General features: G+C 36.6%; 2 pseudogenes; one reads left to right on the top strand and one right to left on the bottom strand.

Annotated features, from left to right (window-relative positions):
• Window positions 1–2: 2 nt before the first annotated feature.
• LOC122324998 lies at window positions 3–3,708 on the top strand (annotated as a pseudogene).
• A 3,947-nt stretch (window positions 3,709–7,655) lies between these two features.
• The window catches only part of LOC122324985, a 35,688-nt pseudogene continuing 16,206 nt past the window's right edge, over window positions 7,656–27,137 (bottom strand).

Here is a 27,137-nt window from a genome sequence, read left to right as displayed (position 1 = left end):
GACCGGCCGCCCTGAACGGTCCGTCCACTATTGCGTTCCCCCGCAAACACGTGTGCGTCACTAAAATGTTACTTTCCTGATTTGCGCTGCTTTATTTTTTTACGGTTATACGTTAGATTTGACGAGGATACCGATGGAGATGCGAGGAGACAGTGTCGAACCTGAAAAAAGTGATTTTCTGCAGCCGGTAGATAGTGAGATACAAACATGGATGTCAAAGGCCTTTGGCATGGTAAGAGCTCTCTGATGTTTACAGTTGGTCTTCACTGTATTTGCGTTACAATGCTAACTGGCATCTCCCCTCAAATGTGCTTTAGTTGCTAAAGTTACTTTACTGCATTGTTATTTTGACTGAGAAATCTCAATAAAATAAAACGACGTGTCCTTTGAATCAGTCCAAAAAATACGTATGTATTTCGACGATTTCTGTGTAATTTCTGGTAAAGATTTTCCACAGTTTTTGTACCAGTTTCTATGACATGTTGGTTGTCGTGGTAAATGTGTATTGTGTGTGCCTGCCTACATGGTGAATGTATTTTTGGTTGTTTTAAAATTCTAAACATATTTATTCATTTAAAGGCACTTGATGCCCTTGAGAATGGAGAGGTTCCAGTTGGCTGTCTGATGGTTTTTAACAACGAGATCATTGGAAAGGGAAGGAATGAGGTGAATGAAACAAAAATGTAAGTATCTTCACTTAATTATGATAATTTAATAATTCATAACTTATAGTAATTGATTTATAGCCTTCAATAATAAGTCATACTATGCTTCTTGGAATTATTGTAAGATAACAATAACTTGAATATTAATGTAATTGACTATAATCCCCTGTGTGTGTGTGTGTGTGTGTGTGTGTGTGTGTAGATATATATATATATATTGTTAATTGTTCAATTACTTAACCATATTTTTCAGTTATTCAGGAATGCACAGAAGATGTGGTCTTGTGAATACACCTCTTCTATTATAGACATTCAGTTTCTGAATTTAAATTAACATTGATATCTGAGGCTTGCAGTGTGAATGTGTAACTGTTTAGAGACTGTCAAAAATAAGTCTCATTGGAAAGATTATTTTCTGTCAAGTGATTTATGATCAAATCATTATTAAGATGTGCACACTCAAGGTGAGGTACATTTTCAAAGAACTTAGTGTTGGTTACGCTTTAAGAACTAACTTCTAATTTCTCATTTTAATAATCTCATTAATTTGACCCACATATTACAGTTCCCGTTCTGTTAGGAATTTGATTAATGGTTCTTTCTATTAGAGCACAGAGAAACCTTGGAATAGATGAAACAACCTCACGTCTGTGCCTGTTTTGCCCAAGGCTACTCGGCATGCAGAAATGGTGGCACTGGATCAAGTGCTTGATTGGTGCCATTTCAGAGAAGGACCCAAAGGAGGTGTGTGAACAGACTGTACTTTATGTGACAGTGGAGCCATGTATCATGTGTGCTGCTGCTCTGCGACTGCTTCGTATCCTTGATGCCAAAGTGTGGTCAACTGTTAGTTTAGAAAAGTGTACACATACAGTACCGTAAATGGTTTTGAAAGAAGCTTATTATCACTATCACAGAAGCTGAATGTATTATATCCAAAATATTTGTTTGAATTTATTTTTTTTGCGTCCATTAATTACTCCGGTCTTAAGTGTAACATGATCATTCTAGTATGCTGATTTGGTGCTTAAGAAACATTTATTATTATTTTTATTGTTAAAAACAGTTGTGGTGCCTAACATTTTTGTGAAACCATCATGCATGTTTTTTCCTGGAATTAGTTTAGGAAAAGTTTACACACACATTAGCATTAATCTATTTAAAAGAATCCTATTATGTCCACAGAGGTTGAATTTATTAGATCAAAAATATTATTACACTTTAAAATATATATATTTTTATTTTTAACATTAATTTTTACAGTTATGTTTAGGGTTAGGGGTGATTTTTATTTTATTATATTTTTTGCGTTAATTACACAGTTTTCAGAGTGACACAATCCTTCAGAAATCATTTTCATTGCTGATTTGGTGCATTATTATTATTATCAATATTAAAAAAAGTTTTACTACCTAAAATTTTTGTGGAAACCATCGTATGTTTTTTTTGTGGAATTCTTTCAAATGAACAGAAAGTAAAACAATAAAATAAAAACAGCATTTACTGTAAATAGAAATATTTCTGACACTTTCAATTTAATATGATTATATGAATAATAGCATTAATTACTTGAGACCAAAATCTGAGCGGTAGTGTAGATCTTTGTGTCACTCACAGCTCTTTATAGTCATGTCTAGTCATTTTTAATGCAATCGCATTTACCTAGGATTCTATTGACTAACATTTAGGACACCTTAACGTTTAGACAGACATACCTCTTGTTGTATATGGGTGCAAAAATGAGCGGTTTGGAGGCTGTGGATCTGTCCTGGACGTCTCATCAGATCATTTGCCACACACTGGAACTTCATTTAAGGTAAAAGAATTTCCCTCCGATTCCTCTCCAGTTAAATTTAAATTCCATCTGATCCAAAAAGGAAGCCAGTTCCTTACATTCTAAAACAATTCTGTGTGGCCAGAATATTTTTCTTGTCAAAACATCCACATTCCCTAAATTGTAGCCCAGACCACATGACATATTTTTGCTGTAGCCGCGTGCTTGCTTGCTTATTACAGTGCATCGCTGGCTATAGAGCAGAAGAGGCCGTCGACATGCTCAAGACATTTTATAAACAGGAAAACCCAAATGGTAAGGGAAATCTGGTTAATGCGTGCATGCTAATGTCTCTTAATGTTTTCACTGTCCCGTTTCTTAAACTGATTTCTTTTTCCAGCTCCCAAACCTAAAGTGAGGAAAGATTTGATCAGTCCACCAGATGTCGCTGTAGTCATTCAGGTAAAACGAGGACCGCGAGATGAGGAGAGCGAAACAATTGCTCCTTTGAGCTGAAATGGAAAACATTTAGACTTTGAGACTTTTACAAGAGCTTGTCAGTGAATGGATCTCAATGACGTTTGATTTTGCGGTCACTGATTTGATCTACTATTTGAAGAACCACATTGGCTCATTATCTGGACCACATAGCTCGTAAACCTCCAGACCTCTTCTTCTCTGCGGCTGGCCGCTGTGAGTTGTCTGTTAACAGTGTGTAGAAGCAATAGACTGAGCCTGTTCTGCATTAAAGAGCAGGTTCTTCTCCAGCTCTTGCTCTCTTTGTGTCCTCATACAACCCAGAGAACTGTTTCTGAACTCTCGATGATCTCAGTCTTGGGCTCACTAGCAGATGCGGGACAAACCCAGGTGGAGTTTCCACTTACTTCATAGCCAGAAACTTTAAGGGGATAGTTAAAAATTAATTTCTGTCAGTACTTTCTCACACGACTTTTTTTTTCTTCAATGGAGCATGAAAGTTGAATTTTATAAAGAGTGTGTTTGTTTGTTCGTGTGAGTTTGTGTGTATACACACACACACACTTTTAATGAAAAGATTGAAGTAAATAAAGATTAAAAGTATAATAAAATTTAAGTTCTTTGATTTAGATTTTGCAGGAAGATGGGAAGTCACACAGGTTTGATGCTAGATGAGTAAACAAATTTTCAGTCATTTTTAGATTAAGTTTTCAAAGGTGTTTCCTTACGCTTGTACAAATTAATTAATTTATATCTGATGCATACTAACTTGGAAAAAGTAAAATCATTTAGTTGTTTAATTTTGCATTCTTTTTTTTTCTGTTATAGTTAACATTTTTCTTATTTTTTACATAATATTTGCGTATAATATATTGTAATATGTACTATATAATGTGTATAATATATCATTTAAAATTGACATAATATAATCCGTGCATATTTATTATGTGTATATATAAACACACATACAGTATATATTAAAAAAATTTACATGTATACATTAATATTCATAGATTTTTAAAATATATAAATACATTTAATATATAAGCGTGACACATATGCATGAATTTATGTACACATGCATATACTCAGATTTTTTTGTATGCAATACATTGTTTGATTGCACTAATTTAGTTTTCTTTTTTTCAAGTATTGTTAATAGCTAACAATATTATTAATAAAGCTTAACAATACTATTCATGATCCACACACTTCCACTTGTTGTGAAGCAGTTCGTGTCATGTTTGCGCTTCTGGTTATTAAAGTATATCATAGCTCATAATGGTTTCTAGACCCCATGTTATTAAATTGCCATGTAATATGTTATTAGTGGCTGGAAGTGAGTTTTCTGTGGAGTGCGTATGAAAGAGCAATCAAGCGGTTTTGGAAGTAGATGTGAGGTGTCTGAGATGTTTAGGGCTGTCATTTTTCAAGGCCTGTCGTCTTACACGGCTACGAGTTCTGCCGGCCGTATCATATATTTGAAAAATATCCTCGGTCAGTTACTGCTCTGTTATTGTCATTGTTAGCAGAGGACCCATGGGTTTTATTGTTTTGTGATGAATGATCAGACATTGCGTGCTCACAGCTGGCTTTTTTAATACGACTGTTCTATGGTGATATTGAAATGACAGGAGCTGTCATTAATAAATAAAAATAATCATTTAGATTCATTGTGTAAATAGTATGGCCTTGGTAACCGATTCAAAACAACAGAGCGCCGGTCGCACACCTGGTAAGCATTTAACAGGTGTTATGCCTTGGCAGCGTTACGCCATGAGTCAGTGCGAATAAAGAACATCGTAAAACAAGCTGCAACCACCTACGCTGTCCCTGTTCACATGGACTGACAACAATATTTAGTCTCTAACTCTTTATCCATATACTATGTTTCATAAAGCTTCATTCAGCTTTAAATAGAGTGAACATCATCCAATTGCCTGCAAAGGACTGTAATGGAGAAGGAAAGTTATTTTGATTTGATACATTTGATAACACTTAATAGTGTTAATATTAAATAATAAATACTGAATTTATTATTCCAAGTCTCTTCTGCTCACTAAGTGTGCATACTGTAAAAAACGTAATATTGTGAAAAACATTATATTTCTGTTATAATAAATATTTTAAATGGAATTTATTCTTATAATTGAAAAGCTGAATTTTTAATCCAGTCTGCAGTATAATTTTCTTCACATAATTAGAATATACTATATCTTTGTTAAATATACAGAGTAGAAGAACAGCATTCATTTGAAATAGAAAACCTTTGCAAAAGTTTGCCTTTACGTTTAAAAGTATTTCTTTCAATAAATGTACTGACCCCAGAAAATTTTTTTTTTTTTTGTTCTGTTCATGTTCTCTTAGACTCCTGACATACAAGCGGTTAAAATTTCAATAATTTTAAGATTATGATTATGATACCAATAAATCGCTCACAAGACCAGGGCGTGCATTATGAAAGTAAATGAAGTGTTAATCACGCGCAGTCATTTATATACGCGTGTGGAGCCAGGCGGTTTATCTGTCACTGAGCTGTCCTTCAAATGCATCCCACACATCATTTACGCTGCAAAAATTCTGCTGTACTCACCTCATTTACATCTTTTTTTTTTTAAGTTCGTTAATACACGTTAGGGAACCGCACACTTTGGTACTTCTGCATGCAGGAGAGGCAGTGCTAATGAGAGACTATGAAGTGTCGTTCTGAAATTAACACTCTGACAGAGAATTTAAACACACACACACACACACTTTGACTAGCTTTCAACATGCCTCCAAGCACACAGCGCACAGACTAAATTGTCAACAAAAGTGTTGTCAGGCAGACCTGTAATATATAAGAATAATCACAAAATTCAATTGCCAGGCAGTGTTGAAGGTATTCTGCATCTCTCTTTTTTTTTTTTTTTTTTTTTTTGACTAATTCCTCTGAGAATAAAATGCATGATGAGGTGCGAGCATGAAGCAGGAGAGTATTTTGACAGTTTTGTCTGAAAGTGTAGATGTGATAATCGATGTTTCTCACTATCGGTTTTCTTTTAAACCGCCGAGAGAGGCTCGTGTTTTAATCATGTTGCACCAAATTCTTTTTCTTGGCTTTTTGGGACACGTTCTGGACTTAAAAAGTCAGCGGTTCAAACTTTAAGGGGATGAAGTTCAGCGGGGGCCTGGTTATTTGGACTTGTCCATCAAAGGTGATTGCAATTCCTTGTCGAGCAAACTCCTTTTCCTCCAGGCCTGAAATGTGTGTGTTTCTCATTAAAAAATGTCCAGCTCTGCACAAAGGAATTGTTATGTTTGGGCAACATCTGCGTCTTAAAAGGCGAGGGCGAAAAGGCCAGAGAAAATATAGGACAAACATTAAATCATAAGTACAACAATTTTTCCTTGGTAATTGAACGTTGGCTCTACTTTTCCCACAGAATTGCGGTGCATCTGTGTATGTGCGAGTGTAAGGAAAGAAAATCGCTGTGTGAAGCTTTTAATTCGCTCTTCCTCTTGTCTGGCTTCCTCTACGGCTTTGGAAGAACAGGAAAAAACGACAACGAGAAAATGGTTTTTGAGTTTTATTAATAAAAGAAAGAACCCCAACACGTTCGTGAAGTAAATGACAAAGGCTGGTCATATTCATAAGATATGAAGCATTACATCCCTTTGAGATAAAACATGGGAGAAACACTTTATAATAAAGGTCCGTTGGTCAACAAAAAAGCTTACTACATTAATTTATCGCTGTCGAATGATTAATCGCATCCAAAATGTTTTTGTTTACATAATGTGTATATTTGTCGTGTATATATTAATATACACACATACAGCATATTTTGAAAATATTTATCTGTATTTACATGTATGTATGTGTATTACTATTAGTGCTGTCAAACGCTTAATCGTGATTAGTCGCATCTAAAATATTTATTATGGGTGTATATATACATACAGCATATTTGTCGAAAAAAGTTGTCTATATATTTTAATATTGCATATAAAAATACTTAATATATAAACAGCATTTTTTTTATACATGCATGTTTGTTTTAATATATACATAATAAATATGCACATTATTTTGGATGCGATTAATCTTGATTAATCATTTAACTGCACTAGTTTTAATTATTAAAGGTTTTTAAATAAAAGCGTTAACTTGTTACTTCGCTATGAACTACCAAACAAAAAATGAACAACTGTATTTTTATTAAGTCAATGCTTTAAAAATGTAATTGTTCGTTGTTCGTTTGCTCGTGTAAGCTACTGTTAGAGCTTCTTATAAAGTGTCACCAAGTAGAGAAAGGTCAGTTTCTCTTCTGACAGTGTTTGGATTTCTTGCGGTAATACCTGTTCATCTTGATCAAAAACTTGTATGGCTTCAGAAACACCATAAACGGCTCATCTAAGCAACTTATCTTGTGCTCATGTGCGTTTGCCATATGCTACTGTGTATATAAAGGTGTTGCTTATTGTTTTACAGGGGAAAAGAATGACACATTAAACATAAATCATCCCTCCGTAAATAATACCTGACGTGAGTTATATATGTGATGTGGTTTGACATACTGGCTTTGCCACACACGAATACAGCATGCATGTGCGCAGTGCACATCATTCAACGCTCACACAACGCTCGAGGTTCTCTGAAATACTCTTTAACATTCATATCATAAATTGTAAACATGAATTATTCAATTCCATGTTCAAGCCGATGCAGAGTCTGTGCTTTTTAAATTAAAGGGACATACATGGTGATGAAATAAATGTCTCAGGAGACCAAGATAATTATATAGTATTGGTTTGAACTCCAAAGTCTAACCGATTTGAATTCAGATGAAGAGAAAAGAGGCAGGGTAACTTTTGTGGCAGTCTTCAGTCAGTTTTGGTCTTGTCTGATTCCAGAATGCCTAGAAAAGAAAAAAAGTTTTTTTAATGTCATTTATGTGGATAGTATTTTGTGTGCATCAATAATCAGTACTGAGCAGACGTTTTAGGCAGGTGTGAAAAAATGCTATAAACGAAGAATGATTTAAAAAATGGAAGTGTCAAACATTTATTTTCGTAAATGAAGAAATTAAATCAGATCAATATTTGGTGTGACCACCCTTTGCCTTCAAAACAGCAGCAATTCTTTTAGGTACACTTGCACGCAGGTTTTTTTAAAGGAACTCGGCTGGTAGGTTGTTCTTGGAGAACTAACCACAGATCTTCTGTGGATTTAGGCTTTCTCACATCCTTCTGTGTCTTCATGTAATCCCAGACACACTCGATGATGTTGAGATCAGAGCTTTGTGGAGGCCATGCCATCACTTCCAGTACATCTTGTTCTTCTTTATGCTGAAGATAGTTCTTAATGACTTTGGCTGTTTGTTTGGGGCCAATCATATGCCTCCCTGATGGTATTGCATGATGGATAAGCATCTGCCTGTATTTTTCAGCATTGAGAACAACATTAATCCTGACCAAATCTCCAACTCCATTTGCAGAAATGTAGCCCCAAACATTCAAGGAACCTCCACCATGCTTCAGACACTCATTATTGTACCACTCTCCAGCCCTTCGACGAACAAACTGTCTTCTGCTACAGCAAAAAAAAAAAACTCATCAGTCCAGAGCACCTGCTCTTGTGTTTACATGCATTCTTGAGCCATTTGGCCTTGTTCCCTTTTGGCAGCAACTCTTCCATGAAGACCACTTCTGGCCAGACTTCTCCGGACAATAGATGGGTGTACGTGTGACATTGATGATCATTAGCACTTTGGTTTGTTGGAATTGGTTGATCATACACCTGACTATAATCCTACAAAATCCCCAACTTTGTGCAAGAGTACCTATAAGAAGTGATGCAAAGGCAAAAGGCAGTTGATTTAGATTTTTCTTTTGTTCGCTCACTTTGCATTTTGTAAATAGACAAAAATAAATGATCATTATTTATATTTCTGAAAGCATTCTTTGTTTACAGCATTTTTTTCATACCTAAAAATTTTGCACAGTACTGTAGATGTTTTGGCTGATGTTGATACCAGTACATTTTATGGCCTGGAATGATATGATGGATATTTTAGCAATATTACAGGAGCAAGAGAGCTATTTTATTGCAATTGTGATATTTTCAATACTGAGTAATTGATATTTCAGGCACTATATGGCCTTTTTATTTTATTTTATTGTTTGGGCACCAAAGCAGAATCTTAACCAAAAGTAACTTTTATAAAGGTCTGTGCTGTGTGTTATATTACGGCAGGCATGTGAAAACAGTATACCGTGTGAACTGCACTTTGCTTTCAGTTTTAATTGTGCCTTTATAAATTAAATGATAACGCTTTGGGAAAACGTTTAATTAGTTAATGCATTAGGTGCAATAAAGAGATATATTAAAATATGTATTTTTAATTAGAAAAATCCTTTAATTTGGTCCATTTATAATGTAATAATAATAAGAAATGTTTAATGAGCACCCAAAGTATCATGTGACACAGCTTTTGCCATCAAGAAAAAAACATTTATTTTAAATTAAAAATATGACAATATATTTGACAATATAACTGTCTATAATGTACTAGTACTGTATATAGTTTTAAAATATAAATACACTATTAGATAATTATCTAAGGTTACTTAATAATTATTATTTTATTGAAACAATAAATGTGTATTAGTATAACGTCTTTACAAATTAATTCAAATTATAAATGCTGTAAATGTTTGACACTTATTATAAAGAGTTTTCATTAAATTAAAATTTATCAGTATGTGGTCTTGCTTCCCATTTCAGCATAATTTATCAGATGCTAATAAGTAAAAAAGTAAGTATTGCGCATCCTGAAATATCGCTAGTTTGTTTTAGTATTTTCTTTAATATATGCACATAATATTTTGAATACTGCATTGACATATTTAAGATCTGTGATCTTTTGGCAACTGATTGTGCATTTCGACAAGCTGTGAGTCAGAGAGAAGAAAGCATTAGTGACGGAAGTGTTCATGGTTAGTTTAGCTGGAGGGGCCTTCGGAGATTATGGTACTGTTTGGACATAAGAGGGAGATCTTGTACTGAGGATAAAGGGACATAGATTAGCTCCATGGGAGAGAGCCTGAGGTGTGTGTGTGTGTGTGTGTGCGCGCGCTGCGCTGCTTCGGTGATTTGCAGGTCAGTGTCAAACAGGTGGGAGGAAGAGAAGCCTTCGCCGTCTGCTGCTCTCAGACTGCTCACGGGCTCCGTTCCCATCTGCTGCACGCTGCCTTTGGCGGCAGTACACCCACGATGCAGTGCTCCCAGTCTATAGCGCTAACAGGTGGAGGAGTGTGCGTGGGTGCATCAGGAAGCTAAGCGGGATGTATATGTACCTGAGGGAAGTGTATAATGTCTCTAGCCGCTATCCCAGCGTGGGTTGGGAGCAAGAAGCTTTGTAGCTAGACATGATAAACACACAAACTCATGTACTCCAGTCAATGGTGGATCATACACAAAATCCTAATCCTGTAGAATGGGATCATTTCTCATGGTGTGGGCAAGGGTAACACACACACTATAAACACAGTAACACACACATATATATATATATATATATATATATATATATATATATAAAGTCTTCTAAAGTACTACAGCAATTTTACTAGGTAAAAACATTTGCATATTTAAATTTGGATGTTGTGAGTGACTGATTGGCTGATATTACAGATTGATTGTAAATTATTGTTAATAGTTGATATTGGATTTATATTTGTTAATTCTCATTCCCTTATTTTTACATTTATTTGCAATCACTAAAAGTTTAAAAAGTATTTAAAAAAATATTAATAAAAAAATTAAATACCCCAAAAATTATACAATAAAATATATATAATATATAATAAAAGGATTGCTTAATTCTTTTTGTATTTATATAAAAAGCCAAATTTCCTTTTAATGAAGGAACAGAAACTTTGAAATCTTAAAATGTGTGTGTTTGAAGATTAACCAAAGACTCATGGGTTTTGAATGACATTAAGGTGACTAAAAAAAAAAAAATGATGACAATTTTAATTATTGGGTGACCTATCCCTTCAATAAGGCCTTTAGCAATCTTAAAATAAATAACTTTGCCTAAGTTGTGATACCCTAACATTTAAATTATTGATTTTATTTTATTTAATTAGACAAAACTGTATAGAATGTTATTAATATCAGCAATATCGGCCACAATTAAGACTAATATAGCGCAGTTATATGGGCTACTTTTATGGTGTTGTTTTTTGTTCTCAGGAGTAAGTCGGTGTGACATGAGGGTGACAGAATGACATTTATTTGGTGAACCATCCCGTTAAGAAGATATTTAAAAAAATGTTGGGTCCCATCAACCTCCATAGTATTTTCTGTTGAGTTACCTACATCCTTTAAAATACCTTCTAATGTGTCCCACAGAAGAAAGAAATTCAACCGAAAGAAATAAACGCCGGAACGCATGTGAGGGGGAGTAAATGATGACAGAACGTTCATTCTTTAACTTACTCTTTGAGGAATCCCAAATGTAGTTGTTCAGGATTTCTCCCAAGACGTAGTAGACGCTGATCAGAGCCGTGAGGCAGACGAAGAAGAGCGTTCTGGCCATGGGCCCGATGTGCTCCAGCAAGGGATAAACCCACACCCCCGTCATACTGTGCACCCAGCACATCCTACGAGAGAGAGAGACAGAGAAAATCTGTTACCTCTGTCTAATGTGTTTGTCCTTCTGTCTGCTAAATCCAGCGCTTGAAAGGCTGCAGAAGTCAATGTGTCTACCATTCATGTCTGTGAATGCTAGACACTGCTCTTTTTGTTACGGTGCGGCGCTGCTTAAATTCTTTTTTTGCTGGAGCGACTTTAATGCAGTCACATGGTTATAATCTACGGTCTGACAGCCCGTTTATGTAATGGATTGTGCCTGTTTAATCTACTCCTGCACTCATAACCTTAGCTTTAATATTTGATGAATATTAAAGAAGGCCCATCTACCTACTTTTCGTATGGCTTGTTTTCTCAGCCTCGAGAGGGTCCTGTGAAATGGTGTGTATAAAAGCCGTCTCTGGAAGGTAATCCTCATGTAAAGCTGCCTATGGATTTAACAACTGCAGGCAAGTCTTATTCCCTGACTAAATAAAATGCAATGCCTAATCAGCTTAATTTAGGGAAGGGAAATAAGGCAGAGAGGTGTGTGCTGATAATCTTATACTTGAGGTGATTTTGACAGAGGCCTCCTCCATGCTGTCAAACTAGTTTAGTTTGGCTCCAAGGACTTTCTTCATATTGCCAATTAATCTGTTAAATGCAAGACTAAATAAATCCTTGGCTGATTATTTTCCGGAGGTTTCTAGGGCACTGAAATTGGGCTTGTAGCTACAAAAGGCGCTTTCCATGAATTGTGTACAAAACAGGGCTCGGAACTTTTAAAATACCTCTCTTCCCCGCATCAAACTGTGCTTGTCAACCTCAGGAGGTCAAGCTAAATGTTATACGAGCTGTTTTACTTTCTATTTATTTTATATGAGGTTTGCAGTTTTCCACTGTTGTTGCCAGTTTGAGACTAATTGGATAGTATGAAAACCCTTCTTTGTGTGTGTGTGTGTATATATATATATATATATATATATATATATATATATATATATATATATATATATATATATATATTCTTTTCTAAAAAGTATGATTATTTGATTATGAAATGATAATCCCCATTTATATATTTTTAATGTTTTTAATTATTATTTTCATTCTTGTAACCAATATTTTAATCAATATTAACCAATAACCAATATTTTTGAATGTGTTATTTTCTAGACAGAAATTATGATGCTTATTATTCTGAAACATTATTCATGTTTACTTTTATTTATTCATAATTATATGTTAATTATCACATTTATTACAAAATAAACTAATATTGAATGAACAATAAATCAATTAGTATCTAAATAGTTTAAAGTCCTGGTTTCTTTGTTTTTATTTATTTATTTATTAGCTTGCAAATAAATAAATATGATTAATAAGAAACATTTATAATGAATTCAATAATAATTCAATAATTGTTGCTGCTGGTTTAAACCACACCAAAATGTCTTCAGGTTCACAGGTTTAGCCTAAAGTCTCTGTTTTAATCGGAGATGCAGGTGCCTTTTGCTGGGTTCATTTCACGTTAGGTGATAGTTTACATAGGATTTGTGCCTCTAATGCTTTTACAATGTAATGGGAGCCCAAAGTTTACCCTATTCGTGGAAATCGCCAGAATTCAAGCAAATTAATTACTATGCAGAAAGACATCGGGGAATGATTTGGAGGTCAGGAAGATCAGGTGACCAGATGGAATCTTTCTTTTGACTGACACCGTGCTAGAACAATGCAAAGCCAGTTTCCCCTGATCTTAATACCTACAGGGAGTCCTTTGTAAATGAGCACGGTGTGATATTAAAAATGACTGCGCTGAAAAGAGACATTTACCATACGACATATCCCACAGCAAACATGCACACATGAAGAGTCCACAGGTCCTGCTGGGATATCGATGGTGTGTTGTTCTCATCTCAATTATGATAAAAGGAAGAACTGTTGTGTGCTGAAAAGGACAAAGATAGATCACAGTTAGCTTTACAAATCACTCTAAAACATAAAAAGAGCACTGGCTCTAGCGAAGCCAAGAAGCGTTTACCGTCTAAACTTGGTTTCACTGCGGATTGATGAATCATAAATCTGATATATGCAGTATCTGACGTCAGTTATAATATTGGTTACTCTGATATCCTATGAATGGATTATAAATATAAAAATTGTGACATTAAAAATAACCACCTGCAAACAAAATGAAGCTCTATGCAGTAAATAGAATTCAAGAATGCCCATAGATTAAAAAATGGTGTACCTGATCTCAACTTTTTAGCAAAATAAAAAGCAAAATATGTAACAATAAGTACATATCACTGCATATCACTTTAGGGTTAGGGTAGGTTTAGGATTGGATTTGGTGTAGGGACATAATAGAACTTTAAATTAATATTTAATATAATAAAAACAGCGTTATGCACTTATAAGAATGTAATAAAAATTGCCAGGGTTCACGTATCGAACCTGTGTTTTAACGGTGTTGCAAAAAAAGTGCACAGAGAGTACGTATTTTTATGAGACTAGGTTGAAAATGGTTACTGTAAGTGGGTTAATTAATTAATGATTACAAACTAAATTATTGATTTATATCCAAATGCTATTAACTTGCACAGAATATAACCCAAACCACAAAATGTAGCAATGATCTGCTTAAATTCACTGAATCAAAAATGCAGTTTGTCATTGCATTTGGAACTTGAATCAGACCCAAAAGATGTCTTTTCTAAACAATGGGTAAGTAGTTCTCTATTATTATTTAATGTTGCTGCAAAACATCATAAACTCATACATACGTTTACACTGCATCTTTATTCGCTGCAGAATTAAGCAAGTGACGTGTAGCAAAAAATAGGCCATGAATAGTGTGATATATGCAAAACAGATGTCAAACAGCTATTTTTTTTTCAGCCGTCTTGATGAACTCGTCGATCCACTCTGACCACCTGCATTAGGACCAGAAATAGAGCGGGTTACGCAACCTTAAGCAAATTATTCATTAAAGGAAGCCAGGTGTGAATTGAAGCCAGTGTTTGACAAACAACTGACATGGTTTCACGTGCCTGAAAAGATGGAGGCATGCTGGATGAGCGAGTCTGGGTTGTAAGGAGAATGAGTGAGCTATCATCATTATAACCATTAATACCATTGTGCAAGCCAATGCAAACACTTCAGGTCATGGATAATAGCATAAAGCTACTTTATTGTTTTATTTTTAAATGTAGAGCTGAACATCTGTTTCATTTTTATGAGAGTGCTACCATGTGCATTGTGCATGAGAAAATATTTATAATAATTTTAAACCAGACAGTCATTGCGTACTTTAAGAAATCATTTCTTCACCTTCATGCCTGTTTGAAGCATGTATGACTTTCTTGTCCTGTAGAATGCAAAAGAAGACATTTTGAAGAATGTTGGCAAAAAATGGAAAGACTTCCATTTTTGGCCACATAATGGAAACCCGTTTGGCCCCAGAATAAAAATTAAATTCTTGAAATTTCTTTATATCTAATAATTCAGTTTTTTTTCCTCAGAAAAAAAGTTTACTTCTTTCAATTCAGATTTTTTTTTGTCACAGAACAAGAAAATAAAAAGGTAGTTGTAAGTTTATATCTTCTAAAAAAATTCTATTCTTAGAAAATATTCTTAGGATTCTAAGAAAAATTCTGAGCTACAGGTGAAAAAGTGTGCACCATGAGACTAAAGAGAATAAAAACTTTTTTATCTTTCTATACTGTGGTGAAAACATTGTTTGGAAGTCAATGGGAACCAGAATTGTTTGGTTACCATGATTCTTTAAAATACCTTATTTTGTGTCACATATAACAACATGAGGGTAAGACTTCTTCATTTTTTGCATGGACAATCCCATTGGGCTCCCTTGTAAATTCACTTCTTCTGTTAGTCACCAGGTGGCACCCTTCTTTCATAGAGACAGTCAAAACCCTCTCTCGTCCCCTGCAGATCTTGCCTCATTTGACCCCACATCTGTGGTGGAAACGCCATCTAAAGGAAGAGTTATGAGCCTTACCGAAATTACATGACATGTTGATATTCTGATATGCTTTTAACATGCCACCACAGCTTTACCGAAGCCCCATTTTGCAACACATAATCATATTTCCACACTAAATAAAAAGCAGACCACATTTACTGGGCTTTCCCTAGATATGAGCATGCCAGCCTGCTTGAAGCTGGGATGCTGGGGTGTTTAAGTCTGTGTCATCAGATCGGCAGGTCTGAACTTGTCTCTTTGACAAGTGCAAGGATGAGATGTACAGTCAGTGAGAGAGCAGCTATTTGTGTGTCATTCTGTGACTGAACCAATGATGTGCTAGATACCAGTTGTGAATCACGTTGCTGCTAACCAAACAGACACTGTAATGCTCAAGAAAAGCGGGCAATGTCAATCAAAAGTCTTATAGAAAGGTTAATCAGCTCTGATTCACTGTTTTGGAGTTTTCACCAGCGTTATTAAGGTCTAAACACCTCGATGTGAAAATCAAGGCCGTGTGATGCATTGAGATGTTCTTGAGTATTGATTGTTCTCAGTGACACAGCTTGGAGTCGTATTTGCTTGTTTACTCAATGGAAAATGTCCAATATATAGCCAAGACATCTATGTCAGTGCTGTATGTAAGGTTAAGATTTTTGATACGATTCTTCTATCACTTCCTTCTTTTAAATATAAGAATTGTTTCCCGTCTGTTGCTATTATTGAGGTTGGTGTGTAAGGCATTGTGGGTATGTGCAATGAAGTGAAACTTTTGCAGGTAATGCCTTTGCAGAGCTGTTTGTCATTGAGTGAAATGGAAACTTGCTTTAGTAATAATATATATATATATATATATATATAATATATATATATATATATATATATATATATATATATATACACTAACAAACCTGATATTTTTCTTTATAAAAGAATATATTTAATAATTAATATAAAAAAAAACCTTTTATAATAAAAATAAATATTTCTTGAGCACCATGTCAGCATATTAGAATGATTTCTGAAGGATCATGAAAACTTAGCTTTGTCATCATAGGACTAAAATAGGAAACAGTTATTATTAATTATTAATGCTACACTCACACACACACACACACATAAATATATATAAAAATACACACACATAGAGAGAGAGAGGGAGACAGAGAAATCCATCTAGCTGCAATGTGCCTAAGTGCACATCCAGACAGACATCTTTTCCTGTTTTCTCAGCACCACGAGTGGAGAGTTTTTTTCGGACTTGTTAAAAATGGTTTTAAAAACGTGTCGCGAGACCCCTGCATTCTGTTCCCCATCTAGCTATTTGTGAACACCAGAAGACGTCCTGTGTGAATGAGCATGCTCCTGACTCACTCTGAGCTGTCTGCTCTCAGTACGTGTGGTTTGGCACATTGTCTACGTTGACTGCAGGCTGCAAAACATTAGGCTAGTAAATGAAGCATTTATTGTAGTCGCTAATTTCTTTATTGTGTTTTTGTTTACTATTAATATAAATCAATCCTTATTATGATTGCTTAATTAGGATGAATCATCTAAATTAATGTTAATTTCATTTTACATTCAAAGCCGAATTATGCAGTATACAATGCTATACTATGTTGTATAAAATACTCGTCTAATCCTTTGTGAGTTCTCTGTTCTTCTTGCGTGTGCATGTGCGCATCTTTCCTCACCATAATGATTTTTCTCTAATCGTTCGGTGCCCTCAAATATTTACAAAACATGTTCGCGACAAGTTTTGGAGATTCAGAAAACCTTTTAATCTCTTCCCAGAAGCAAGCTAGGAGTCGAAGTTGGCACTTGGATAATAGACGGTTATTCTGTTCATTACGGTGATTACAGTCTAATTGCTATAATGCCAAACCTCTGCAGAAAAAACAAAGATCGTATGCTTCTAGAGGTGTGGAGATGTGTCTCAGCACGCATGTAGAGCTCAAGTGTTCTCCAAGGAGCCCGCTCACCCACACACATTCCATCTAACAAATCACAGTGAGGGGTAATCATTAATGCCCCGCTATCCAAACCCCTCATGATCTGCTGAAACGACTCTCAGCCTCTCCAGACTGATCTTGAGAGACTTGTGGCTGTACTAGAGCACTTGTTCAGAACCTAGCGTGGGTTTTGAAGCTGCATACCAATAAGGAATTGTAACAAAAAAAATGACAACATATCATATTTTTATTAACAAAGAAGGCCAAAATATTTAATAGGATATAAATTGAGACCTAATTTGGCCTCAAGTTCTCAGTGGCTGGTGCTTTTCAAAATATGTTCACCAGCTCACTAAGTTTGTTTATGTATTATGTATGTATTTAATATAAATAGAGTAAAAACAGCAATATAATACAATATTACAAGTTTTAGTTGTTTTTGAACCAATCAAAATAACCCAACTGCAGTTTGTTTTAGATTAACTGGAAAAACACAATTTATAAAAATTAAAACATGATTTTTGCAAACTAACCCTTCATATATATATATATATATATATATATATATATATATATATATATATATATATATATATATATATATATATATATATAATGCAAACAGTTTTTACAATTCTAAATCTACAAAGTACAATTCTGTGCTGGATTAATTAAAAATGACATGGATTAATCACTAATTAGTGGTCATTTTAAACTTTTTTAGGAACACCACTGTACTCACAAAAATGCATTCCTGCACATACTGAATTCTGAAAGTTTATGTGCATTAAATGAACAGGTGAGATTTTGCTCTTTTATTCCGTACTATATTAAAATGTAAATGTCGCTGACCCTCCACGACCTCTGACACAAACCACAGAACTATTGCTTCACTTTATCAGTTCTTTGCGCTTGACTATATCCATCATAAAATGTCTCTTACGCTCTCTTTCACAGACATAGCGCAGGCCTTCATCTGGGAACAGAGTTGGGCCTGACCCCAGGACCCTCTCTTCACATACATAGTGTCTGTTTCATTGGTAATGATAATAATCGTAACCTCACATGCAATTACGAGCTGCGGTTATGGATGTACAACTGCCAGATCTCAGAATAGACCAAATTTGGGAAAAGCGAGACTAAGAAAGATTGTATCTGTGGGTGAAAAAAGCCAAAGCCTGGTGATCACACTTAATTCATTGTGATCAGTGATAAGCTATACTTTAATGCTCACTGACACTTATAGTTATTTTATGATATGAGGAGCTCTAGAGGAATAGACTCATTGGCAGAACCTTTGCCCAAACATTCCAGCTTCTGAAGTCGGTTAAGCAGCGCTGTTTCTTGTTTTTGTCTTCTGACAGTGGTGAGACAGTGTATGTAAGGATTTCACAGCTGCGTCCCAGTTGGGATTCAACCCAACACTTTGTGGTCAAAGTGTCAAGGCTTCAGCTTCTGCCACATTAGAGTTTGGCTGCAGTCTGCCACTCTATACTCAGAACCAAGGACACAGATTGTCATTAGGGAATAAAAATACATCACGGTGCAGCAATCTGATAATATAAATCAATGCATCCATTACTGAAATATAATAATCAATTATAATGGCTATAATAAAACCCCATGTGTTAGAGATGCCATCTCAGATTACTTTAAATTTCATAATCATTCATAATTGCCTGCATCCATTTGTTGTAGCTTTCTTTTTCAGTTGTGATTTATTTAAATATTTATTAATGCGTATTTTAGAATAGCTGGATAGTACTTAAAAGTGGCATTAATGTATAGTTGTTAATTCTATGGTTGATTAAGCAATTAATTATTATGCTTTATGTTGATTTATATTGAATCAGCATATATTAAGATTCTTTTATGGTTTTAAAAAAGTTTATTAAAGCTTACTGTGTTTATTTTATTAAATATACAGTAACAATAACATTAATATTATAAAATATTGTTGCAATTATTGATTTCTTTTTTAATATAATCAATGAATTTCCAGCAGCCAAATCAATCTAATATTCTAATTTGGTGCTTCAGAAACATTTTAGTAACTCTTTATTTAAAGCCTTTATGTTTAATGAATTATAAATGGTTATTAAAGTGTATAATGCAATATAATTATTCATATGTTTATGTGCATTGTGATGCATTCCTACATATCTTGATGTAAATGATTATAACCAAATTAAAAATGCATAGTGTAAAAGTTTTATAATTAGTAAATCAATAATCAGCGATTATTTGTTATTGTTATAATTATCAATTATTAATGAGACTATAAAGGCATTATAAGGTGCATTACAAGGCATAATTAATTGTTTATAATGCATTATGCTAAAAAGTAAAGTGTCAGACCAACATCTCTTATTAATGCTTAATAATGCTGAATAACATATTCATACTTTTTTGTGGAAGCCATTTTTTCATGATTCATTTTTAAATAGAAAGTTAGAAATAAATATAATTTTTGGTCCTTTTAATAAGCCCTTTCTGAATAAAAAAAAAACTTCCCAAACTTCTGAACAGCAACATACAGTTTTGTTGTTTTATTTTGTCTCTGGCTGCATTGTGAACTCTCTGTGCCCGCGTTTATGTATTCAGCAGCAAAGGTCTGAAAATAATTATGAATTGTTTCAAAATAATCAAATACGACTGAATCGAGACTAAATATAGAATTTAAAAATATGCCACAACAAAAAGATCCCACAAAAGCGTTTCTTGGAAATCGATAGTGATTATTATCTGTGCAAAGAAAGCAGAGTCGCTCTTTTTTTAGACGGCTAAGATTAATGGGATGTCATATCAATACGCATACTACAGCTTGTCTGGAGCTGAGGATAGAGTTACATGTGAGAGATGAGCCGGTTGGTTAGAGGGCATGATTAGGTTTGAGCTGCCGTCTTATCACGGTCCAGCTTGCCCCGACCTGTCAAAGCGGCCGAACCCTGTGGAATCCGAACAGGAGATATGCGTGCTAACCGTGCAGCGGGCTCACAGAGAGTATAGGGTGACAGAGAGAGTGCTCCCAAGGTCGGGTGTTGGGTTTCCTCGCTTAGCCTCCCGGGCTGGTTGTGACATACTCCCCACGGCTCCCAGTCGACAGGGGCTCACATGACCTCTTAGCCCTTTCTCCTTGGCAGGCGTGAATCCCCGCTAAGTAGCACTCCGAGCCGCTCCGCGCACAGCCACCACCACAAGGAGAGCCTGTTTAGGTCCTCGCTCAGCTGAATGTGTATCAGTAGATTTGGCCTGACGGTGCATTTTTCGCCACTGAGGCGAGCTTGAACGCGACCCAGGCTTGTTTTATTTTAGCTTGTGTTTGTGGGCCCTTGTCTTAATTTAACATGGCAGCTCTCTTTCTCTGACCACCAGGCTGAGAAGCTCTCGGAGTCTTGTGGTTTTGGCCAGCGTGCCTGGACTGTCTGCGGAAAATCCCCTCCAACAAAACAGCACAACTCACTCAGAGGACCCTGAACTATAAACAGGACAGGCCTTGTCAAACACTCGCGGGATCGACTCCGTATCATCCCGTTTCAGCGTGCACTGCCAGTGTCAAACACTCACTCTGTGAGCGAGAATTATTCAGGTACAGATCGACAGATGTAGCCTTTTATGACCGATCATGATCGTTTTTAAGTAGATGACTGTTAAATAACAAAAATATGCATTAAGAATGTATAATAATAATCTTAGGAAAAAACTAAGATGAGTGTTTTAAAAATAAAATGAACAAACATTATAATTTCGACTGAGATGTAGTTTATGTTATATGATTATTAATAGAATGCAAAAAATATGAGGTTATTATTATTAGTGTTTTGTTATTTATTCTGTCATGATAAAATGACTAATAATCATCACTGATATTGATATGCAAAAAATAGTAATTGTATAAATTGTAAATTATTATTATAATGCTATTTTTCCATGATAAAAATGACCATCATCATCATAATAAATAATAAATTGTCATTAGACTGCAAAAAATATATTGTTATTCATCAACATCTAAGTTTTTTGCTATGTAGTGAATGTATTGTAATGAATTAAATAATAATATGCATATCATCATTAATAATCAGTATGCAGAAATGTATTTTTCATTAAATGAATGTATAAAGCGGAATTGTTTAAAATAATATTTTAAAAAGAATAACAAAAATTATGTTTATCATTATTTATTATCATAATCTTAATCTGGTTTTGTAATATTTAAAAATAAATGGTCATTAGACTGTAGAAATACAAAATATGAATTGTTGTTATTATTATTCAGCATTTCTGTTTTTTTATATATGCAATATAGCATTAAAATAAATAATTATAATCATTACCATCATTGATAATCAATACGTAGTATTTGTAGTGCTATTGTCTTTTTAGCAATAATTATATATTTTTTGTTGCAATTGATACAATTGAGCTAAAACAGTATTTAAAAAATACAAATTAACATGCAATGGATTTTTCTTTTTGTTGTGCTGCATCTAAATTCTCACTTTAAAATTAAGCCTTAAGTTATTTTTAAAAAGTGAGTGTTTATCCAAAAAAAAAGAAAGAAATACATTATATAAAAATACTGTTGACCCTTGCTCCTTGATAACAGAACAGACTAGAATTAACCTACGAGCCTTCAAGTTTCGTGCAAGACCAAATGCAGAAGACTCCAGAAGACTTTGTGTGTGAAACACATGACGAGATTTCACAAGCTCATTATGCACCGCTGATCGCACTTCACTGGCAGCCTGCTACAGCAAAACTGGTGTGAACGCAGATGTTTCTATGAGCAAATTAAAAGCAGGGGTTACTGCGTGCTCTGCTGTCGAATACGCTCCAAGAACTCCGAGCTAGAGACGTTTTCCAGCCCCTCCGATGCGAAAACTTCCTCGCCAACTTTGTCAACAATGGGCAAGAGCGCAAACTACGAAACGGCCATCTTTCACTGGGTTGAGATGGGTAAATATTTTCCCAGTTGTTAAGGATGAGCTAAGCGAGCCAGCTATGCGCTCGTTTTAATGACGGGTTTGGATGAAAAGAACTTCACCTAGTAACTTTTCCAGGCTCAACATGGCAACTCAATCATGAGCGCGAGCGTGACATCGTACACCGCCGAACCCTGAAATATTAACGTCTAGAAAAATGGAACTGCAATTATTGATCTTTATAAAGTAATCCCCAAGCACTTAAGAAAACCAGAGGAAATAGCTGAACAGAAAACACTTCAAAAGATTATTTTCCCGTAGAGAATCAATATCATTGAACATAGTCGTTTTTTTGCCTCTTTGCACCAGTTGTTGAAGAATTTGGGTTTGCTCTGTGAAACCCAATCTGTCTCTTGATCTTTGTGGAAAAGCACATCTGTTTCCTCCGCTCTCAGACCACGTTGGATCACACTGACTGACTGTCAGCTGAAACGTCCGCTTCACCCTGAAGATACGCACGTGCACGGATGAATATCTGAAACAATTCACCGCTGACCGAAATGTCTGCTTTTACTCAGAAAGGTCAATGGGAGGCCTCCGCTGATGATTTTACAGGGACTTTATGATCTGTAGTGTAATTACTAGCTCGTCTCAAGCCAAAATAATTTGAATATAAATTGCATGATATTTATGTAGATAGCTTTAGTTTTATGCTTCAAGCAATGGGGTAAGAAAAATAAAGTTGTTGCAAGTAGTTGTTACCTTTTTTTTCTTTTTTTTTAAGCATAAACCATGCTAAATTTAGTTCAGTTCCTCTCTAAACTATGTCATGTTGCTTCTAAAGTTTTTTTTTCTTGCTGTAAGCTTTTTGATTCTCAGTGTTAACGTTTGCTTGAAAATCAATGTTGTCATTTATTTATTGAATAAAATCAATGCAACAAAAGATAATTTAAATTATATATATATATATATATATATATATATATATATATATATATATATATATATATATATATAATATTATATTAAATGAATTTCCAATTATTTTAGATTTAGTCCTGTCATTAATCGCATTCAAAAAAATTTTTTTACATGGTATGCATGTATATATTGAAAACAATATATGTTACATTTATATATTAAATATATATATATAATATACATTTTAGTAATATAAATATTTAAATACATGTAAATATTTATAAAAATATATGCTGTACACACATTCTTTTATCAAAATGTTTTAATTTTGATGTGCTTAATCACAATAATATTATTGTCACGTCTCTGGACTCTTTGTTTATGTTTTTGTCGTGTGCCATGTGCTCTGTGTGCCCTGCCTTTAGTTCATGTTAATTGTCTATCGTCTTCAGCTGTGTCCTGTTAATTACCCTGTGTACTTAAGTCCTGTGTTTTCCAGTTCCGTTTGTCCGATCTAAATCCATAGTTGCGTGTGATTTTTGTTCCGTATATCTTCCTGCCTGTATGTATATCGTTTACTTTCATCCCGAATGTGGATTAAATACTTTATTTTCATTTATACGCGTTGTTTGCTCTCCTGCCTATCACACCCGTGACAGAAGATCGGACCGTACAAAAGTACAAGTTTAGCGGCGATTATTTCTTTTATTTTGTTTTCATGTATTCCCGTACCAAGACCGAATTTCCTCATCCTCCTGCTGGAGCAGGGGATTGCTCTCTCGAGGAATATACGCGCTATTCCTCCACCTGGCCAGCGACTCTCGTTGCCCGGACAGCTTTCTGTGCGGAATCTACTTCCAGCGCACTCGCGTTTCCAATCAGGCGCAGCTGTCCGGGAGGCGGTCCTCGAGAGCATCATCGCCGCGTCACGTCGAGTGGGTGCTGGTGTCGTGCAAATCGTCGAGACTGTTGCACTGGGAGACAGCGACACCAGCCCCACTCAGGATCAGAGCCCAGCTCATCCCTCCACCGCATGGTCGAGGCCCCAGCCTGAGCCACCGCTGACACGGGGGCGGTCGAAAGCGTAACCACGGACCCATCGCCAGAAGGCGGCCGAGCCGTGGGCGTAACAGGACCCAAGCCAGTACGTCAGACCAGGTGCGCGAGCCAGCCAGCGGAGCTCACCACGGTGGAGCCAGCAGACTGCAAGGAGGCGCGGGTGGAGCTCCGCCCACTGCACATCGGCTGGGGTGAGCTGGTTTCCCACCTAGGGCTGCTGGATCCCCCAAAACTCCCTCCAGTGCCCGCGCAGCATGCGCTCCTCCAGTGCCCGGCGCCTCGTGCGCTCCTCCAGTGCCGGCGCCCGCGTGCGCTCCGTCCCGTTCAGTGCCCGCGCCTGCGTGCGCTCCCTCCAGTGCCGGCGCCCGCGTGCGCGCTCCGTCCGTTCCAGTGCCGCGCCTCGTGCGCTCCTCCAGTGCCGCGCCGCGCCTCGCGCTCCCTCCAGTGCCCGCGCCACGTGCGCTCCGTCCCGTTCAGTGCCCGCGCCACGTGCGCTCCTCCAGTGCCCGGCGCCTCGTGCGCTTCCAGTTTTCCCTCCCTCCCACCCTGGTCATCGCCACCGATGGATCCCAGCAGCCCTGCGCTCACCCTCAGCTCACCATCCAGAGCTCGCCACGGGTCTGCCGGTCTCCATCGCCGTCGAGGTTGAAGGATCCCTCGCCTCGCCGTCCTGCCTCAGACCCAGACTCCTCTCCTTGGCTCCGTGAGCCCGTCGGCTCCCCTGGGCTCCTAGCTCCCTCCTCTCCACCGTGGTCCGTCAGTCCACCAGCTTCACCAGGCTCCATCGTCCCTCGGCTCCGCCTTGGTCTGTCGTCGACCATCCGTCGCCTCGGGATTCCTCTCCTCCGGCCCGCCTCGTCCCTCCATCCCACCGGCTCTGTCAGGCTCCTCCTTCCCTCCGGCTTCACCTCAGTCCTCAGTCGCTCTGGCTCCGCGCGTCCTTCCTGTCCCCGTCTCCGTGTCAGTCGCCCGAAGCCTGCGGCGTGCGCCTTGGAGACCTCCAGCGCCTCGCGTCACCCTGGCTCTTGGCTCTCCGTCTCCGCCTCAGTCTCCTCCACCACCTGCTCCGCCGCCGTCGGTGGCTTCCATGGCGTCGATGGCTGCTCCTCCTCCATGGCTCCTCCCTCCGTCGGCTCCACCGTGGACCACCATAGCTGGGCTCTGGATCTCCTCCTGCTGCGGACTCCTCCTGTCTTCTCCTGGCTCCTCCCTCCGTCTGTTCCTCCTTGGACTGTCTGTCTACTCCCTACTGGGGGCCGTCCTCCACCAGAACCTCCTCCCAAGACCAGTATCCCCAATTCCTAGTCGTTTTGTTTTGTTCCTCTTTAGGTGCGAGAGGCCTTTTACTTCCGGGAGAGGGGTGTAATGTCACGTCTCTGGACTTTTTGTTTATGTTTTTGTGCGTGTGCCATGTGCTCTGTGTGCCCTGCCTTTAGTTCATGTTAATTGTCTATCGTCTTCAGCTGTGTCCTGTTAATTACCCTGTGTACTTAAGTCCTGTGTTTTCAGTTCCGTTTGTCCGATCTAGTCCATAGTTGCGTGTGATTTTGTTCCGTATATCTTCCTGCCTGTATGTATATCGTTTACTTTCATCCCCGAATGTAGATTACTTTATTTTTCATTTATACGCGTTGTTTGCTCTCCTGCCTATCACACCCAGTGACAATTATATCATATTATATTAGATTTAAATAACATGATTTTTGTTGCATGAAAACTGTCTATGTATCAGATAAGCAGTATAAAACTGATGATCCAATCTTAAATACATACAACATTTCTAATTCACCTGCTATTTTTACAGGTCTCAGTGGGATACACAAATCTGCTGACAGAGATTCAAAATCTGCAGCGTTATATACAGAATACAACCTGCTGTGAAATGCAAACCTAGTTAATGTAGCTACTTAGACTGTGCCTATAAATATATATATAGATATATAGATAAGATAACTTGCAAAAACAGAGACGACTCTTTAAAATGTTTAACATCTTGCTAATTTGGCCACATTGCCGTCAACAACAGCTATCTTAAAGAGGACATGGCCAGCATCATTTAAACCATTTCTAATAGGTATCTAATCAAGCAAATAATTCCATGTAGATGGAGAATTATATAACAAAAAAACTCTTAAGATGTTGACTTAAATATAGGGATATTGCACATTTTGTTTGAAATACTAATATGGCTTTGAATAATTCATTGTAATAAATAATAATTATTTGAATGTGTTTTTATTTTAGTTTTTCCATTTTCATGTAAATTTTGTTAACCTTACTCATTTTGTTTTGTGTTTTCGTCCTCATTATTTATTTAGAATTTGTCTATATAGTTTATTTAATTAAATTTTTGTTTTAGTTAAGTATAATAGCCCTAAATCCAGCCTCTTTATTTCCTTGTTAAAAATATGCAGTACCAAAAAAATAAATAAATCAATTTGTAATTATTTATTCCTGATGTGCAGTCAGAACAATTCGTAGAATTAATCTCACAGTTTTTTTCTTCTTCTGCCTGCTTGATAAGGGGCAGTTGTGTGTTTTGCGTTCGAACGAAAAAAAACAACAACGCTGGATTCTGCTGGCAGTCTCTAGGGAGATGATCTCTTGTTATGACAGGCTATTTTGGCTCAGAAGGCCTGGCACAGCTGCAGGGATGCTCTCTGGCAAGCGTAGATACATGATGGGGCTTTTTATTTCCCTGAGCCAAGAAGCGTGTTGGTTTGGTAGCTGCTCTTTGGCCCGTCACATGACAGGATGCT

This window comes from Puntigrus tetrazona, chromosome 20 (assembly GCF_018831695.1).
Source record: "Puntigrus tetrazona isolate hp1 chromosome 20, ASM1883169v1, whole genome shotgun sequence".
NCBI classification, from domain to species: domain Eukaryota; kingdom Metazoa; phylum Chordata; class Actinopteri; order Cypriniformes; family Cyprinidae; genus Puntigrus; species Puntigrus tetrazona.
The sequence above is the reverse complement of the archived record's forward strand: the minus strand, read 5'-3'. Positions and strand labels throughout refer to the sequence as shown.